Source organism: Rousettus aegyptiacus, unplaced genomic scaffold, assembly GCF_014176215.1.
Source record: "Rousettus aegyptiacus isolate mRouAeg1 unplaced genomic scaffold, mRouAeg1.p scaffold_m13_p_2, whole genome shotgun sequence".
Lineage (NCBI taxonomy): Eukaryota > Metazoa > Chordata > Mammalia > Chiroptera > Pteropodidae > Rousettus > Rousettus aegyptiacus.
In genome coordinates, this window is record NW_023416295.1 from 22,197,199 (window position 1) to 22,217,941 (window position 20,743).

At 38.0% G+C, this 20,743-nt stretch overlaps 1 protein-coding gene and 1 long non-coding RNA gene across 10 annotated transcripts in view; one reads left to right on the top strand and one right to left on the bottom strand.

The window, feature by feature from the left end:
• CREB1 (cAMP responsive element binding protein 1) overlaps positions 1-10,518 on the bottom strand; it is a 57,019-nt gene extending 46,501 nt beyond the window's left edge. For 3 of the 9 annotated variants that reach the window (XR_001595651.2, XM_016135050.2, XM_036237240.1), the window contains exon 1: positions 10,306-10,511. The gene's annotated coding sequence lies outside the window, so the exon portion shown is untranslated. Of the gene's footprint in view, positions 1-2,197; positions 5,866-10,305 lie in introns of those variants that run through there. The other 6 variants (XR_001595650.2, XM_016135048.2, XR_004955762.1 and 3 more) reach the window with 5 other exon arrangements.
• Positions 10,519-10,528: 10 nt separating this feature from the next.
• LOC107505171 overlaps positions 10,529-20,743 on the top strand; it is a 37,924-nt gene continuing 27,709 nt past the window's right edge. The window contains exons 1-2 of the long non-coding RNA XR_001595653.2: positions 10,529-10,670; positions 16,570-16,868. This is a non-coding gene — a long non-coding RNA (uncharacterized LOC107505171). The remainder of the gene's footprint in view (positions 10,671-16,569; positions 16,869-20,743) is intronic.

Genomic DNA, 20,743 nt, shown 5'->3' on the forward strand with positions numbered 1-20,743 from the left:
CTTTCTCAAATCCAAATTATTATTTTCTAAGTATTACAAAATATATATGCTTTGTTTCCTTCATGGCTCTGAAATAAGCCTTCATGAATCTGGTCACCAAGATATAAAGTGTTGCTTAGCAAAGCAGCAATCATGACTATGCATTATTTTAGATAACATTTTATCTCATCTCTTCCTATTCTTTCTTTCCAACACCCAACTGATACTATGTTTACTGATTTTGTATCTTAAGCCTTTTAAAGAAGTGATTCTATACAAATTTCTACATATAAAATTCTACAAAATAGACTTTTGGAGCTAAATTTTTTTCAAGGGAAAAAGGATAATATACCTCCTACATATAGTTACTTTTAGAAAAGCAATTTTTTCACTAAAGAGTGAAACTGCCTTCAAAGTTTAAGTTCTGCTTCATAAACTAGCTTAACGCTGAAAATACAAGGACCCAGAAAAGTTATGCCAAGTTAGGTAATTATAGCCTACTCTAAGATTTACCCAACGAAACTTGAGGGACTATGTAAAAATCACTATTCAAATGGAAATGAATGTCCAAGTGTTTTTTAAAAAGTTTATGAAATCAACATTATTTTCAGTTGTTTTGAACTAAATCTGAAATGCTATTCTTGGTGAATTATTTATAAATTAGACATGGAAGAGTGAAAATTCAGTTTACCTGATGTGAGATAGCACATGCTATAGTAGCAGTCCTAAGGCAGGAATTCAGATTTTAGCTTTGACTTCACAGATAGAGAATCAGATATGTTAAGAGATTTGTAAGGAATTTACAAGGCCGTTCAGGGCTATACCACATAGCCTACAACATTATAAAAAGTGAAGAATTCTTTGTCTGTTTGACAATGGAACTTGCATGGACAATTAAGCAATATGTTAATCATTTTAATTATGTTTTGGTTACTAGAAAAAGCCCAAGCATTCAAGGCACCAAGGATATACTGAGATTATATTTAAAAATTAGCCATGATTAATCTAGAGCACTGATAAATGATGTATAGGCAACAGCAAAAACTTTATGTACAGTTTTGATAAAAGGCTCACTTCAAGTTTACGGTATCTTCATCTTTAAACCTGAGAGAATCGTCATCAAGTCCAACCTCTCAGGCCGCTGTACTATTTTTTACCAGCCAGGTAGTAATTTCTGGTAAGGTCATTTTGATTAATACAGTCTCATGCTATTTTTCATGTCTCAGAGGCAGGAAGTATCAGTAAAGCATCAGAGTTAATAAAAATTCAAAGGAGAAAAACTTTTTAAGCTAAGGAAAAATGAACCTAATTTCCTTGGCTTTTAAAAAATAAGTCTGTTTTTTCAGTTACAATTGTCTAAAGCATGTATGTCCACTTCCTTATATCTGTCCAACTTTAAAGGGGCACGGTTTTCAATCTTGCCTTTCTAATTCGTGACCCTGAAAGTGGGAATCATTCATTAAACAAATTTTCTGTGCCTATTTCATAATGTGTTCTGCTATAAACTATGGGGACTTAAAAAAAGCAGACAAGAACTGTTTCTCAATTAACTTACAAGCTAATAAGAGATAAAATATATATTATATATCAAAAAGCTGGGAAGTATAAACTAATCCTTACAACCAGTTTACATATACATTCCCTCTAAATATGCACTGACTAACAGTGATTAAAAATCAACCATAAATTATTTTGAAATGATAGGAATACAATGAATTGTGAAAAAAAAAAAATGAAAGCATGAGCCAGCCATTTATGGTCATCTTTATACTGACGTAGACCTGAGTAATAAGATAATGGAATCAATGTACTTTTTTAAGACCATGCTAGAATACTTCCTCCAAGTGAACTTTTATAAATCTAGAGTTTAGGAACAAAAATCCTAGTAATCACAAATAAAACTAGGACCTTGAAAACATTCTTCACAAAGAGATAGTACACAAGAGTGATAAAGACTATGCTTTTACTGTTATTTCTTGCTTAGGGAAAAGGCTCTACCAGCAAGTCAATTATTTAAATTCTCCAGTCTCAGTTTAGTCATCTGTAAAAAACAAAGGACTTATTACTCCTTTCATGGTAAAAGTTTGTAAAGTGTGAATTCCCCAAATACAGTAGTTTATGAGTAATATACTACACCCATACGAACATAATAAATTCCCTTATAACAAGTAATTTTCAAAATATAGTACTTTAAATTAAATGTTTCAGTTAAAGTTACCTCTTGTTTTTTTATCCTTGCTTCCTCTCACCAGTTACTTCAACTAAGGGATCTGGACACATAAAGAGAAGACCAGAGGAGGGGGTAAAACTCCAAATATGCATTAGTGGCTTCAGTAATTTTTCATTAAATAATGGTGTTTTATTTGCCTGGACTTTCAGAAATATTAAGAAAATGTCTGTAATAATTAAATAAGAAGTTATGATGTCCAAGATAGGACAATAAAAGCACAAGCAACAGAAAAAAAACTACATGAACATCATCGACATTAAAAACTTGTGCCTGAAAGGGCACCATCAGGAAAGTGAAGACAATGCACAGAATGAAAAAAAAACTTGTTGAACATTATATATCTTGTATTTAGGATAAAAACTACAACTCAATAATAAAAAGATATGTAACTCAATTTAAAAATGGGCAAAGGATGTGAACATTTTTCAAAGAATGTATACAAATGGTCAATAAGTCATAAAAAGATGCTACACATCATTTAGTCAGTAGGAAAATGCAAACAAAAATCACAATGAGATACTACCTCTCACCTACTAAGATGGCTATAGTAAAAAATAAAAACAAGTGTTGGTGAGGATTTAGAGAAATCAGAACCCTCATACATTGCTGGTAAGAATGTAAAAAGGTATAGCTTTGGCGAACAGTCTGGCAGTTCCTTAGAATGGTTAAACAGTTATATATTTCATCAATTCCACTCCTAAGCATATACCCAAGAGAAATGAAAATCTGCAATAAATGAATGTTCTTGGTAACATTATTCATAATAGCCAATGTTCATAATTCATTGATAAAATGTTGTATATCCATAAAACGGAATATTTAGCAAAACACAATCAAGTACTGATACATACTACGATATGAATAAACGTTGAAAGCAAGATGCTAAATAAAAGCTTACCACAATGAAAAACATATTGTATAAATCTATTTACATCCAATGTGCAGAACAGGTAAATGTACAGAGACAAGAGAATAGATTTAGTGGTTACTTCGTGCTGCGGGTATGGAAAGGTTGAGTGGTGATGATTACTGCAATGTGGAGTTTCTTTTGGGGTAATGAAAATGTCCTAAAACTGAGGTGATAGATGCACAACTTTATAAAGATGCTAAAAACCAATAAATTGTACACCTGAATTTGGTAGATTGTATGGTATGTGACTATCTCAATAAAGCTGTTTAAAAAATGATCTGATGTCCAATTTTTAAACTGCAATATAATCTTACCATGAAGGAGAGAGGATTAGGAGTCAGAAAATCTAAATTTTAGCCCAATTTATCATGTCATTCCTGTTTATATTGTTCTTTTTCTTACATGAAATTTAAAGCTTTCTGCTTCACACTCAAGAGTTCCTCATAATGTGGATTTATAGTTAATATACTTTCTTCACCAATTTGTGAGCACATTAGATTCATTTTACTTCCATGTCTTCATTTTTGTAGTCCACCTCACTGCCTACAATACACACCCTTTTATCTCTACTTATCCAAGTTCTTCAGTATTCAATTTAAATTCTTTCAATTTAAATACTCACAAAACTTTCCCTCGCTTAAATGCTTCTTTTAAGCTCCAACAGCCCTTCTGCCATATAGAAATCATTCTGTCTTACACTAGTTTCATCTCCACTTAAGTTCCTTGAGAGCGAGAGCCACGTACTTAGGCTTTATTGTTTATAGCAATTAGAACAATGCTTCACTTAATATCTATAAAAATACTAACTGAATAAATTTTCTTGTGGTTATTTCACCAACTACAAAAAAGTAGATGGTTAATAAATGTTCACTGAATAGATATTAAATGGCAGTAAGTAAAACCAAGGTATTACTATTACTGGTCAGAGCAAGCAAAGCTGCTACTGACAATTTTTAAGAAAATACTATCCCTTTAAGAACACAAATAGTTAAGAACAAGAAATAATTTTTACTTCAGTGACGAAAAGCAAGATTAGTTCTGAGTCTGCTATTTCCAATCACACGAACAGGGATAACAACTCTCAAAAATAATGGTTATTAGATTTGGCTGAACTATAAACATCTTTAGTTAGACCTACATACTGTCATATAACTTATAACCAGAAACTCACATGCACATAACAAGCTCATTAGGAATACACTTAAAATTAAAGAAAAAAACCCTTAGTCTCAGAGAAGATTCACTAATCTTTGAGAATGGCATTTTCTACTACTATTGGTTTAAGTCAACTTTTAGGCCCATTCTCCACTCCTACCAAGGTCATTACTTAGCTATTTTAACTTCTGCTTAATTCTCTTTTCTCCAACAAAATGTCAGTCTTTTCTTCTCTCCTTCTGGGAAAAAAATATATCAATCCTTCAGACCTCTTACATTCCAAACCTTTGCCCCTTGTTAGATTCTTCAGAGATCCTAGATTAATCCAGCAGCAGGAAGAAAACTGTATGTACTTTTTATCTTCGTTCTGACAGTCCATCTCATTTATGAGAAATTCCTTTATTACCTTACCTGAACCCTGAGAATGAGAAACTCAGGTATTTAAAAGTTTTTCAAGGAGTATTAGTATTTTTTTCTTTTGAAGCTGAGATTCGTGTAGCTAGCCTCAGTAATTGATTAAATATATAAAGTTAATTTTTCTTCACTGGAGATGTAAAATACTGTCTTCTACTTCTACTTCTCTATTGGGATAAACATCAGAATATAAATGATTAATCTTCTTTTCCTTTCTTTTAAAAGACAGGTAAGCAAAACTCTGGAAGAGCTGAGAAGAATGAAAAACAAAACAAACAGGATACAGGATAAGAGTGTGCATGTTAAGGGGAGAGAAGCATTCTGAATAAGATAAACAAATGGCTATTTTATCCAAGTTTCAAGTGTGTCTCAAAAACCTACAGTTACAGATAAGATAGTGTAGAATGAGTTTAAAAATCATACTTTCGTGTTATAACTTCACAAAGCTGAGCAGGGCTAACCTCTTATATGACAACTGAGTTAACATATATATTAAATGGCAGAGGAAAACAGTCATTTTCACATGATCAGTTTGTTACTTTAGTTCATGATCTTTACCTCCACTCTAAAAGGCAATTCACTGATTACATAATGTGAGAATCATTTAATTCCTTGGTAGTCCAAAGATATGTTACAGAAGGAAAATGTTCTGCCTTTACAGATTTCAATTACCTATCTCTCCATCTACCCAAATTTGTAAAAAGTGCTTTATAAACATTTTAGTCATTGAGCAAGTAAAAATAGCACATATTAATATTTTATAAAAATACTAATGAATCCTCAAAATAAGGCGATATTGTTAACATTAAAAACTTTAGGATGTATAACTGTCAAATTGAGCATATGAAGAATGAAATACACCAAGACAGTTTCAATTAATGATTTGTTCTTTTTTGAAAGATAAGAGGTTTATATGTGCCCTTGCTGCTGGATGATTAGTTATCATTTTCTTTCTAAATTTAATCAACATAAAAGTTTATAGCATGTGTATTTTAAAGAGAAATACACTAACAGCATGCATATTTAAAATGTATTATGGTTAAATGCTGCTTAGAAGAGCCAAAAAAAAAAAAAGAAAAAGAAAAAAAAAAGAAAAAGAGAGGTAATGAAACTTACTTTGTGCTCTAAGTTTAAATAAGTATTACTTGGTCCAACTTGTTGACCAAGGACTTCCACAGGTGGGTAGAATGGGGGGGGGGGGGGGGCGGGGCGGAGATCATCTAAGCAGTTGTCTCAGTACACAAGCATATAGGTAAAACTATTTATTTAGGTATCAAATATAAAACACTGATAATTACACTAAAAATACTAGAAAACCAGCAAAGAATAAGTTAATGAGTATGTAAAAAATAAACATGAGAGAAAAGCTAGTATACTAGTCAGCATTACTAGGTTTTAACATTCCATGAGAATAGTCTGCTAAAAAAAAGGACTGGACTACATGAGATGTTCTTTCTCACTTAAGAGAGAAACTACAGAGACTTTTTTTTGGATGAAACAGTAATAGAAGGTAGCAGTTTGTTGAAGACTATAAGAATCTCAACAAGAGAGAATTAAATGCACCTTCATAGTTAACTCTTACACAGTTTACTTGTCTTTTCATGCACTAAAGCTAAAAAGGTAATGAGGGAGTTCAAATGACAACTTCCTGTCACGAATTGCCATTTCTCAATCAAGTAAAATACCTTTCATTTAAAGAAATAAAGGTATAATGACAGATTCCCTTAGTTTAAAAGGTCATATAATATCCTAAAAATAAAATCAGCTAACTGGTTAAAAAATAGTTACATCCCTACAATGAAATATACACACAAAAAAAACCTCTTTAAGTACTGAACCAACTGTCAAGCAATATTAAGTTTAAAAAAAAAAACAAGATATACAATAGTGTATATAGTATATTATCATTTGTATAACAAGGGGGAACTGATACATATTTGCTTGTGTATGGAGAGGATACCTCTGAAAAGACAAATAAATTAGTAACACTCGGGTGACTGGGGCGGGCGTGAAGATGATACACACACACAGAAGATACTTTCTATATTTTATGTTTTGACTATCTGAATTACTTATCAAAAATAAAACTGCAAATATAAAACTATAATATTCTTCTTTTCCATTATTTCACCAAGTATGATCTCTCTTTCCTTTGACTGCTTTCTTATGACATATATTCTGCCTTATGAATCATGAATCATTGAGTCCCCGAAAGTTCCTTTAGAGATGAGACAGTGTAATTCATCTTTGGATTTGCTGCAGCTTTTGCTCCAGTGTATTAAACACAATAATAATGATGAATAACTTTTAAATAGGAGACACCTGTTGAACACTTATACAATGTCTGGCATTTAATATGTATTACTTTATTTAAACATTTATATGTATCACTTAATCCTCATATTTCTATGAGGTGGATATTGTACATTTATGACCAAGAAAATTTATGAAGAAACTTGCCTAATTTTCACAGCCAGGAATTTAAAATAAAGCTTAAAAATGAATATCTATCACTGAGTCCCTAAGGAGGTACTTTATAATTATCTCATGACCCTATAGAGTAGGTGGTATTATTCTAATTTAACAGAAAAGGAAACCGAGGCTGAGAAAGATTTAGAAACTTCCCTTAAGTCACAATATTCCTTGGAGGTAGGCATATGATAGTAGTGGCAACAGTGATTCCAAACCTAATGGCTCTTTCCACCAACTACATTCTGTCACAGTAAGTGCTAACTAAATATCCGAATTACTGCGATGCTGGTTTCAAGTGATACTGCAGTAGAAATGAGTTCACACATGAATAAGAAAAAATCCTCCTTGCATTTTTCCCCATTCCCTATTATATCCTTATATTCAGATTTGAGTTCTGTTAAACAAAGCTATCGCTTGAAGTTACACTGTGTACATCAAGAAAGATATGCTTACAAGATTGTATCATAGGCTGCTATAAACAAGTATATATAAGCATATCTAATAAGGTACTTATGGAATAAATGAAATTATAAATTTCAGTGACACACTGTAAGTATTATGCTACAAGAAAATTTTTTCTACCGTGGAAAAGGATGGGAAAATTTTTTAATTGAGGTGAAGTGGGGGATACATTTTTGGTTTTACTAAAACCATATTATACTCCAAAAAGACAAAACTCAATGTCTTAGAATGAGACAAAATAAAGCTATTCCTCTATGAAGAAACAAAATTTATATTAATCAGACCTAATCAAGAAGATAAATTTCGGAAAGTAGAATCAGGTCTCTAAGTTTCCTTAGGCTCTTAAGTGAAGAAAACTTCAAAAGGGTAACACTAGAGTTTTAAATCCCATAAGTGCCTTTTAACATCAGTCAATTTGTGTCAAAGATTTATTTACTTTCTGACTACATGTGTCCATCAAAAAAAAAAAAAAAAAGTTCAAGCAGATTTAACTGTGGTTTTTACTGATCCCTAAGAGGGTGAAGAAGCATAATTTAGTACCATGTTCCAAGTGAATACTCAAATATTAATGAAAAGTTTTATAAGTTTCACTTGGAAGTGCTAAGAATTAGATTATAAATCTATACATAAAATAAAAAACTTAAAGCTTTCAGATAAGAATCCACCAGCACACTTTCTTTTTTTAATTTCTTGAAGCTATTGTCCTATATTCTCTGTAATGGAAAAAAATTTACTCAATTGGCCTGCAGAAGAAAATCCCTCTTAAGGAAAAGCAGTAATTAATAGCATCATTAATATCACAATTTCCTCAGTGTCTGGAAATAGAATCATCTTCCAAATCCAACTCTTTATTGTAGCTTCTTAAGTTTTTCATTGATGACAAATTGCTAACGTCTTTTTTTTTTAAATAAAGATTTGCAATACAGCAAAGTAGGTTTTGGAAAAGTGACTTGGATACATAAAAATCAGGAGACAGTGCTTCTATTACCAATCAATATTTATTCCTAACAAGAAACCTTGTATGTGTTCATCACCATTCTATCATACCATGTCAGATTAAGTATTTTGGGGAAAAAATACTGTTCATCTCTCGCATCACCTAAAAATAACCATTTTGTCTTTACTTTGAAATCAGGAATTGAGCAGTGAGTGTAAAAGATTTTAATAGCTGGTAACCAAAAGTATCTTTCATACTAAACCTTTAGAAGGCAGAACTGTTGCAAGCTAAAGCCAGAATGAAATTGTAACCTAAGAAGGTATGACAAACTTAAATAGGTCACATTCCGGATCCTTTAAAAATTATCTTTTAATCTTTAATGTGTCAATGACTTTTCTGCTGTGGTTTTTCCCACCAGGCAATGAAAAAAAATAAGCCTTGGGGTTACCTAATCCATACCAGACAAATAATGGATACTTTTAAATGCCTATTTTTAGAATTTGTATTAATCAATATATGTTAAGTTTAGGTAGAAATATGTGGGGAAAAAACATGATGGTAGAGGTGGAGTGGAGAGATCCAGAGGACCCAAAGGCTGTTAGCATTCTTGGCAAAAAAAAAAAAAAAAAAAAAAAAAAAGGAAAGAAAGAAAGAAAAAAGAAAGAAAAAAAAGAAGAAAGAAAAAAAGTGATGTACAGCACAAGTACACCGGCTAATATTCGTTTCAACGAAGTGTTTCAGTATGATAGATCTCAAGTGATTACCTTATTGAAAAGGGTTAAAACCGAAACTGTTTTCAAACACCAGCTTCCCTTTTACAAGATCTCCAGTTTTTTAAAGTTATTACAAATATTTTTCTTAGCACCCCCATCCTCCTCAGAAGAATGCATTTCCATGACTACTGGGAGGGGGCAAAAAAAGAGGGTGAGGGAAAGAATCAAAATCATCAAAAAATGCACCAGCCCTCATCATCTCAACTAAGCAGAAAAGAGAAGAAAACAGTGTTTCCCCAGTGGGGTGTGAGCAGTGGGAAAAGGCATGAACAAAATACAGCACGAGAAGAAACCTTTGGTTTCGAACTTTATTGCACAAAGAGAGAGCGGAGAAGTGTAGGTCAGCCGTTGCCGCGCTTCTCCTCGCGAAGCGGGCACGGCAGCCACGGAGGCTACCGGGAAGGCAGGCACCTTCACCTCCTCTGCCCTCAACTGTCGCCTTCTTCCTCCTCCACCCCCCGCGGGCACCCGGGCGGCGCTGCCCAGGCAGCCGGCCGGGCCGGGGGCGAGGCGGGCGGCGGGGGCTGTGCTAGCCGCGCGGGGAGCAGCAGCGCCAGGACGGACCGGGCCGGGCGGGCGGCCTCCCCCGGGGCGGCTCCCGGCTCCCGGCTCCGCGCCCGGCCCGGCGGCGGCGGGAACGCGGGCGCCAGCTCACGGCGGCCGGCCGCCCGCACACACCCCCGGTCGCTGGCTCCCACCCCGCCCGCTGCCCGCCGCCCCCCGCCATGAGCGCCGCCGCTGGCTGCAGGCAGAGTCGCTGCCGCCCCGGCAGCCGCTGGCTCCAGTCCGCCGCCATTATTCTTTGTTCGCTGCGAGCGGCGGCGATGTTGTGGGGCTCGGGCGGAGGCTCCATCTTTACCGCGGCCCCTCCTGCGAGGGGAAGGCCCCGAGCGCGGGTGTCCGGCGCCTCCCCGTCCCCCCTCCGTCCCCCCGGCTCTCTCCGGCTCCTGCCTCCTCCTCCTGCTCCTCTTACCGGTGGTACAAGCTCCTCCGTCACTGCTTTCGTTCGCGGCCCGGATCTCGCTGGAGTTTTATTCTCTCCCCCACGTAACACACCGCGTCAAACTACACCTCCGCCGCGTCACTCACCAACACTCCGCTTCTCCCAGCCGCCCGGGCCACAGGCAGCAGCAGCCGCCGCCGACTGAGGAGCCGCAGCCAGGGAGCCAGCCAGCGCCGCCCAGTGCCGAGTGCGCAGCGGCCGCGCACGGAAACAGCCGAGCTCGGCCCGGAGGAGCTCGAGCGGCCCCGCCCTCGCGCTGGAGGCGGAACTTGCCGAAGGCCTTCGGGCTTCTTCGCTCGAGGCAGAGGGGTTCCGCCGGGAGTAGGAAGGCGAAGGTGGGCTGGGACCCGCAGGGGGAGGAGTGGTCTAAGCCTCAACACAGCATTTCGACGGATAAAACCTGGTGGCGGAAATTTGAAGGAGGAAGTGGGGTTTATGTGCGGCGGGGTGGGGAATTCCCGAGGGGTTTCGGCGACTCGGTGGAAACCCCCTGCGGGCCTGCCCCTGCGGCGGTGAGCGGCGGGCCAGGCCTGGGTCCCTGAGCGCCGGCGGCCAGGAACTTTCAAATGCTGGCGGGACGTGGGAGCCGCGCTGCGGGATCTGGGATGCGGCAGAGTGAGGGAGTCAGGCGAGTTGGGGAGGAAGGGCTGTTGCGGCTCCGCAAACGCCCTCGAGGCCTTGGGCAGGACCAGGCGCTGGGACTGGAGGCCGCTGGGCTGTCTCGGCGCGGCCCGGGGGCGTCGTGGGGTCCCCGTGGAGAAAGTTTTCCGCCTCTGCAGGCCGATCGGCCCCGCTCGGAGAATCAGCTGAGAAACTTGGCTGCAGCCAGCGGGACTGTTCTATTTCGGGGGTGGGGGGTGGGGAGGCTCTGGGCGCTGACAGCCAGGGTCATCTTCGGCCCTCCAGGCAAATGACCTGCCCGGACTGAGGTTGCTTTTCGACACTTTCAAAATGTCTCCCCTCCTCCTCTACCTGCCCGCCTTTTTTTCTGGCACCATTCTGTGTCGCTTTCTTTTCACAGCCCGTTTTCTACAGCTGTGGTTTGCACCCACTGCCACCCTTTACCGCCGACTCCCATTCTAAACCCGACAGTGTGACTTCCGTTGCTTCGAAGCTACTGAAACTGCTCACTCAGAGGTCGCCCAAGGCCACGATACTTATTTTCATTCCGTTTATTCAACTCTGAAGTCCTCCTTTATAATTCTCTTTCTGTCCCTTAAAGCAAACCTGTCTTTAGGAGGCAGATCGAGCTGCTGGTCCAAATCTGAGCTCCGCCCCTTATTGGTTTCCTGTTACAAGGAAAGTTGTCCATCCTGATACTTTCTTTTCCCCCTTCCTGGTAGTCTTGATTGATCACCTGCTTTCTCAAGCACTTTACACTGAAGAGTATCCACCTTTCCTTCTGTTATTTTCAACCTTTCCATCTCTACTCGCTTTCCTGTTTAGTATTTAAACATGCTTAAATCTCACATTTCTTTAAAGATTTCTTTTAAATCCCTCTCCAACCATGACTCCAGTGGTCTCTTACACCATGGACATTCTGTTTCTATCGCTCATGAGAAGTAGCTCTGATTTGTCATAGACAAGCTTCAGTCATCATCTTACAAGACTTTATTCTAGCATGTAAAGCTATTGACCACACCTTCATCCAAATGTGCTCTTCCCGCTGTTCTCATAATCCGAGTTTTCCTCTTATCTCTCTGGCTGCTCTTTAACAAACTGCTGCTTGTCCTTTATCCAATTCTTAAATATTTGAACCCTACTGAGCTGAGCCCTCTTATTTAGTCCATCATATACACTCTCCTCCATGGTCTCATCCTCTTCCAATAGCTTCACATACCCTCACCAAAGACTGTCCATCCTATAACTCAAGCCTAGGTCTTGCTCTTTAACTCTGGAATCATATTTCTAACCTCCATTACTACAGTTTCATTTGGACGACTAGAGCATGTCAAATTCAACCTCTATATCATATTCCCTCCAAAACCCTCTTCCCATAGCCCTGGGATCAGTAAAGGGCATCCTATTCATCTACTCAGTGCAAGTCAGAAACTTAAGATGCCTTTGACACACATTAGAATCAGCTAGAAATGTCTGTCTGAAAACACTGAGTTTGTAAACTTTCTCCATTCTTATGGCCACTTTTCTACACCCCACTGCAGTCTAAGCCATCTCATCTCTTGCTTGAAGTACTGCAAATAACTATCATTCAGGTCCTACAGAACTACTCTTGGCTTATTCCAATTAATTTGCCATACTGCAGCAATACATACAGCAATTTTAATAATACGAATCAGGTTAAGTCACTACTACCCTGTTTGAATTCCTTCAGTGGTTTTCTTTTTCTTCTCCCTACTGTAGGCTCTCACCTCACATGACATTTCTTTCCCCTGGAATTCTTTTCTGTCACCCACTCCTCCTAACCAAATGGTTTTCTTTTCTGATTTATCATACCCATAATTATTTGATTAATGTCCATATAAGTAAGGTGTGTGCAGGTGAGGACCACATCTGTCTTGTTCACCACCAACTCTTCCTCTCCCTTTCATCCTAGCACCAGCACAATGTCTAGAATGTAGTGGTACTCATTAAACATTGAATAAATAATGAATATCTGTGTGGTTTCCGGATAAATTCCTTAATCTTTGTCAGTTCAAATCCTGGCTCAGCCACTTACTCGCTTTGTAACTTCGGGCAAATTGTTCATTCTCGCGCCTCTGTATTCCCACCTATAAAATAAAGATGATCATAGCACCTACATCATAGTATTGTGATGATTAAATGAGATCATTCATGGAAAGTATACTTGGAACAATGCTTTGTGTGTATTAAGTATTAGTTAAAATATTGCCTGTTACTAGCTTTTACTTGGATATCTCACCCTTGGGTCAAATACATTTCAAAACTGAGTTTATCATCTCCCTGCCCTTTTTCTTACCAAATCTTGGAATTATTTACTCCTATATTTAATATAAATAGCCTGTATTTATCACTCATCAAATATGGTAATTTTTTATTTTAAAATTTCCCCATATTCTTCCTTTATATTCACACTGACCTTAATTTAGGCCCTATCTCTGTATGTCTTAGTTACTTTGCTAACTTCCTAGGTGCTTCCTGACTGCACGCACACTTCCCCTATTCGCTTGTGTCCCTCTGTCAGACCAATGGACCTCAAAACAGTTATTAAATCATGCATTCTTGACTTCCCTTCTGGCTTCTCTTTTCACTTCATTTTGTTCATTCACTCATTTATTCAATCATCCATTCATTCAAGTACAAGTTATTTTACTAAATATTTTAGGTACACTTCAGATTTGAAATCTAGTCTCCCAGTTTCATATATTTTGGTCGAACATCTACATAAACCATAGAAATGAAATATCAAACTTCCAACATCTATTTTTTTTGAGTGGACTCAGAAGCTACCCCTTTTTTTAACTCAATTTTTCAATTGGACAATATGGTCAATATTGGGGAGATTAAAGTAGAAAAGATCACAATGATATAACTTGACATAGTATAAGTGCCTCAAGAGAGGTCCAGAAAGGGGGATGGTCTCATGAATTGGATTATAAAAAGCCTCAAGGAGAAAGTGATATTTGAGAGCTTTCTCTAACCACGGCTTCCTTTTCCTGTTATTTTTCTCTTGCTTCTGTTGAACCTGACTTTCACCCTCATTACAAACTGAAGTTCTATGAACACTGCCTATTCTAGTTCATCGCTCTTAATTTGCTTTTCTACCTTGACTCAAGGCCATGGTGACCTTTCTCATTTATTCTAGAAATATCTATCAAACACCTTTGTGCCATGTTCTCAGAAATGGGATCAGTGTTATTATCAGTGTTATTAATGCTCGTGAAATAATTGTGTGATTTGAATTGTACTTTCCAAATAGTTTTCCAACAGAGAAGAGGAAAGCACTGATCTGTTACAATTATTCCTGGTCTGTTTACCAGTTACGGTTCCCATATAAATTAATATATTGCTTCTTAAAATTAATCTTAAATAATAACAAACAAACAAAAAAATACCCTCTTGCACCCCTGACCTGTGGATATTGCCGTTTCCCCTTAAGAACTGGATCTCTGAAGGCGGGGCATCTCCTCCGACACGTTTGCAGCTCGCAGCAGCAGCAGTGTACACCAGGGCCTGGCATGCTAACCGTCTCATTTATATCTGCACTCTTTACAGTAGATATCTTGAAAGAATACTCTCTTCATTGTCCCACTTCCCTTTCTCTCATTTTCTTTTAAATCCACACCCCTCGCCTCCAGCATTTCACCAAGACTTCTCTCCATGTAACTTAATCCTATGTGGCCTGTTCTCAGTCTTCATCTCAATTGACCTATCAGCAGATTTGACACAGTTGATCACTCCCTCCTCCCTGTAACACTTCATTCACTTGTTACACAGGTTTCTTCAGGGTTACTTCTCTCTCCTGGTATTTGTCCCATGTTACTGGTCACTGTTCTCAATCCTCCACCCACCTCTTAATATTGGAATGTTCCAGGACTCTGTCCTTAGTCCTCTTCTATTTCTATACTCTCTTAGTGATCTCATTCAATCTTATGGCATTAGATATGATAAATATACCCACAACTCCCTAGTCTTAGATTCATACTTGTATATCCAAATACCTCAGCATCTCTGCTTTGATGCTTAATAGACCTCTCCATTTTATTATGTCGAAAACTAAACTGATTGCCCTTCCCTCAAAAACCTCTACTTACAACCTTGTCTATCTCAGTTAATTGCAACTCCATCATTCCCACTCTAGAAGCCAACTCAGCAACTCGTTTACCCACACATTTAATCTGTCATCAAATCCTGTTGCTGTCTCTTCAAAATATATGACCACTCTCTTCATGTTCACTGATAACCATCTTGGTTCAAGCCATTGTAACATTTGACTAGGATTTTATATCAGCCACTCTTAACCTTCATTCTTTCCTCATGACAGCAGCCAGTGTGATCCTTTCAAAACAGAAAGCCAACCACACCTTGATTCTGTTCAGAACTATCCAGTAGCTCCCTGTCTCACTTAGAAAAGCTGCAACTCTTAAGGCAGGCCTACAAGACCCCATTTCCTCTCTGACCTCACTTCCTGCTATTCTTCTGCTATCTTTCTCTGCTCAGGCCTGTTGGCCACCTTGCTGATCCTCAAACACTTTGGACATACTCTCTCCTCAAGGACTTTGCATTTGCTTTTTCCTCTGCTCAGAAGGCTCCTTCAAGACATTTCCATGTCTTCCTTACCTCCTCAGGTCTTTACTCAAATATCCCCATTTTCTGTGAGACCTCCTACTACTCTGATGACAATTGTTCACCCTACACCCCCATTTCTCTTTGCTCCTTTCTCCCATTGCCACTTTCTCCTTAGCACCTATCACTTTCTGGTATGCTATATACTTCACTAATTTATTATGTGTGTTGTCTGACCCCTCTGGGGCAGGGACTTTTATCCCTTTCACTGCTGTATCCTTAACATCTAGGACGGTGCGTTGTGCATAGCTGACACTCATATTTACTGAGTGAATGCGATTGAAGTTCTGGATTTAATATTAGTCTTCTGGCATTTGGTTAACTTAAATAGGTCTCCCTCAGCCAGATCACCTCTGGATGTGTCTATAAATATCGATTTTGTGTATTGCAGCCTAAATTGTGGTGATTCCACCAAAGTATTGACTTCTTGTGGGGCCTCATTTCAGCATGGCCACACTCGCAGTCATCTCTGTCTCAGTTCCGTATACAGTAGTCCTCTCTTACCTACGGCTTCACTTTCCTGAAGTCAAGTGCAGTTCAAAACTATTACATGGAAAATTCCAGAAATAAACAATTCATAAGTTTTAAATTGTGTGCCATTTTGAGTAATATGATGAAATCTCACTCTCTGTCCTGCTCCATCTTGCCCAGGACGTGAATCATCCCTTTGTCTAGCCTGTACTCGCTGTATACTTTACCTGCTCTTTAGTCACTTAGTAGCCATCATGCTTATCATATCAACTGTATTGGTATTGCAGTGCTTGAGTTCAAGTAACCCACATTTTACCTAATAATACCACATTCACATAACTTTTATTTTATTTTTTGTTATAACTGTTATACTTTATTATTGGTTGTTAATCTTTTACTTTGCCTAATTTTTAAATTAGACCTTATATAGGTATATATGTATGTATAGGAAAATATATATAGGAAGAATGTAAAGAGTTTGGTACTATCTGGTTTCAGGCATCCACTGGGGGTCTTGGAATGCATCACCTTCCAATAAGGGGAGACTACCATAACCTGAAAGAGATGAGTACCTCTTCGAAACTTTCTGATCTCCCCATGTCCCAGCGTGAGAGCGGAAGAACTGATCAGCAGGATTCCAGTTACTTATAATTTCCATCTTGAGGACCAAATGGTAAGCTGCATTCTCATCTTCCTTGTGATTGAAAGCAATGCCTTGTAAACAAAGTCGGCCTCTTATCCTCCTAGAAATTTCAAAAAGGCCAGTGGTTGGTAATTAAAACCAGGAGCAGTAGCAAGTGAGTATTTATTGTTTACTTTGTGCCAGGCACTATTCTAAATACTTTTGATATATTAACTCATTTAATTCTCATAATAACCCAATGAAGAAAATATCAATATTAGGAATATTTTATAGATGAGTATGCTGGAACACAGAGTGGGAAAGAAATGTCTCTGGGGTCTTAGAGCTGGTAAGTGGCAGAATCAGAATATGCACTAGGCAGTCTGGCTCCAGAGCCTGCATTCTTAACCATGGTGCTCCACTGCCTGGTTGTAGAATGAAAAGCGGGTAGAGACTTTGCAGTGAGAAGAAAGCAAAGTAAGTATAATTCATGGATGTAAGTTTGTCATTCTAAAGCACCATAGTAATCCAAGCAGTTTCTTCTGACATCAGCCCTATTGCCTATTTCATCCATGACAGAAGAATCAGGCTATCTAGCTTTCATGATATCTGTCACTCATCCTAGGCAAAGGAGTAGACCTTTCAAAACACTCTGCCAAACTGCTCCCCTTCATCTTTGCTTCACTAGCTCCTGCGCTTTAGTTGAGCTCTGAAGGGTGTGTCATTACTTCTGAGCACCTTCCCTAACTCCCCCTCGACTCCTCCCATAACAACATTCTAGCCTAAACTATTTGGTTTTCATCAAAGCACCTATCGCACTTGCTTGTCATGATTTAATTGTCTAGCTTCCCGCTAGACTATAATCTCTGTTCTGATTGCTATTTGCCCAGTGCCCAGCATGATGTGTGGCATATTGGAGGAGTTCAATACAATTTTTTGAATGAATAAAAGTGGTATTTATATAGGCTATCTGTAATCGTATTCATGCATTAAGGTGAATTTTCTTGTGGCTAGGCTAGTCCATCTTTTTAGAAATGGAAAAGTTAATTTTCTTTGAGGCTGTCTTCCAGCCATTGGGTTTTCATGTTCTCATTGTCCATGCCATAATGCTAGTTTTCGTTTAGTGTCTCTTCTTGCTTTAGAGTAAACTAACATTTAGCTGCCATGTGATAGATATTTCCCTCAGGGTTTCTTATATATATTTGCTAATTTAAATTGAGATAACCTCATTGGGTTTCAGTTTCCTTAACTGTACAAACAAGATACCAATTAATTTGTATAAGATCAAACTGTAAGTTTGAAAACTGGGGTTTGAATTTAGAATTTCATGTTCCTATTTTTGATCCTTGTCCACTAGTCCATGGGTAACCCCATATTACTGAGTGACAAGCATATTTCATAATCTTGTCATATGGATCCCCTTTTAAAAACTTTTTTCTCACTCCTTTGTTCTATTTTACACTTTTTATTCATTTTCTTCTCATTTCTACTCTTTCAGATTCTCTCCCAAACAGTGGCGCTCAGGGTTTACAAAAACATTTCTGAGACCTATCCTAATCTTGTGTAATGGATTGAGGGCTCTAGTAATATTTGGTTACTTCTGTTATTATTCCTATACTATAATTATATCTATTTTAGAAATAGATTTAAGAATCCCAGGGGTTAGAACCAGGACACATACTATTTGGGCTCTTGATCAAACAAAGTTATTAAACACATGGTTTTTGCTTTGCTCATTTCTGACACCCCACAATAAAGGAATAAGAAAAGTGTAAATCTCATAGGAGATGGAATAATGGTCCCCTCATAGATACTCATGTCTTAATTCCCAGAACCTATAAATATGTTATCTTACTTGGTAAAAGGAACTTTGCGAATGTAATTAAGTTAAGAATTTTGAGATGGGGAGATTATCCTGGATTAATGTGTGAGTTCAATGTAATCACAAAGATACTCGTAAGGGAAAAAGGGAGGCAGGGGAGTTAGAGTGGGAGAAAGGGAGGGAGAGAGGGAGGGAGTGAGGATTGGGAGATGCTTTGCTGCTGGCTTCAAATATAGAGGATAAGGTCGTGAGCCAAGGAATGCAGACAGCCTCTAGGAGCTAAAAAAGGCAAAGAAACATTCTTCCCTAGAATGACCTCAAGGAATGCAGCCCTGCAAACACCTTGAATTTAGGCCACTGAGACTGATTTTGGACTTCAGTCCTCCAAAACTACAGATAATACATTTGTGTTGTTTTAAGCCATGAAGTATGTGGTAATTTGTTACAGTGGCAATAAAATTCTAGTCCAACCCCTCAGGGCCGAAAACCAGGATAGGAAACAATTGCAGTTGAGAGATTTGACACATCTTTATGAGATGGAATGATGGAGGAAAGCTGGTACCTAAGTGCTTGCAGAAGGGATAGCAATAAGAAGAAAGCCAATTTGTCCTACACAGAAACCTGGAAGGATTCAGGAATTAGAGGCCATGTTATCTGCATCTCATTTGCAGACCCTAGGAAAAGAGTACAAAGAAAGAACTGCAGAACATTTGCCTAAATCCTACTAACAAACTGCTAACTAAGATATATCCTATCCTCTTACCTTGTTAAATACAAAGAGAGGACCTCCATTTGGAAATAATTCAATGAATTTAAAGAAATTTTTCAGCATGAAAGAGAGAAGCTACCCAACCAACTAACCAATCGTACAGAAAGTCCGATGTGTATGAATCTATTGAGATGAGACTTAAACAACTGGTGGAGCATTTCTAAGTAGTAACATGTGCTTTAAAAACTAAGCAAATGAAAAGAACAGTACTGTTATTAATGCCAAGGAAAACAAAAAGTTTGGCAGAAGAGGAAAAATAATCAGTTATAATATGGCTCAAATCTAACTAGAATACAAGGTCCAAACAATGTACTCTATTAATCTAACTGAAGTTATGATATATAGTAAAAGGTGAGTGAGCAGAAAAGGAAGAGAATAAATCCTTATTTCCATAATGAAAAGTCAATAACTAATACCTCAAGTAGAAATATCAAGTTACCACAATTAAAGCATGTTATGTAGAGACATGGAGGTCAGTTCCAAAGAATCACTTAAAAAAATTCACGGTTACTGTTTCTGAAGAAGGTAAATATTCAGTGTGAAGGCTGTTGACTTTTCATACAATGAGCATCTGTAACTTTGGTGAGACTAAAGTTTTAAAGAAAAGAAATGAAAGATGATTTCAAGGGAAAAATTATTGAAAATACTCTCCTGAGTTTCAAAATATGAGCATTAAGATTGAAAGACATGAGCATTAATATTGAGAAAGTCACATCTAAATCTCTTGAAAAACACCCACGTCAAAGCACATGACCATGACATTTTAGGACACCAGTTATAAAAAAAAAGAACTTAGAAACATCTGGAAAGAAATGAGGTATGTATAAAGAACTAGGAAGAGCAGTGGCACTAGGCTTTTTGACAGCAGCATTGAAAGCTAGAAGATAATGTATTAATGCTTTATAATTCTGAGGGGAAATTATTTCAAATCCAGTATTCTCTTCAGACATGCTAGGTCTTTGCCTGTCATGAACACTTTCTCAGGAAGCTACTGGAAGATATGTATTACCAAAAAAAGGGAGTCAACAAAGAAAGAAAATCCAGGAAACAAGGTGAATCTGTCAGCTTAGGCTGTGATGCAGTAACAACACCAAACTCTCCATAGTTTATAACATAGGTTTATTTTTTCTCATCCAACATGTCCATCATGTGTCTCTGCTCCTTGTCATCTTTGTAATGGGACCCATACTAATGAAGCATCCTTTATCTGGGATATTGCTAGTCTTGAGGCAGAGGAAAAAGAGAAATGGTAGATCTCTTAAGCTTCCACCTCGGAGTGATGCGTGTCATTGGCAAAAGCAAGTCACTTCTGAGTATAATATGGCAGAGATATAAAACCCTTCCATAGGGTGGGACATCACAAGTGATAGCGAAGCCTGATGTGGGGCGAGGAAGTATAATCAACCCCAGTGAAGGAGCAGCCAGTATTTCGAACAACAATACAATCTATTTTAAAAGG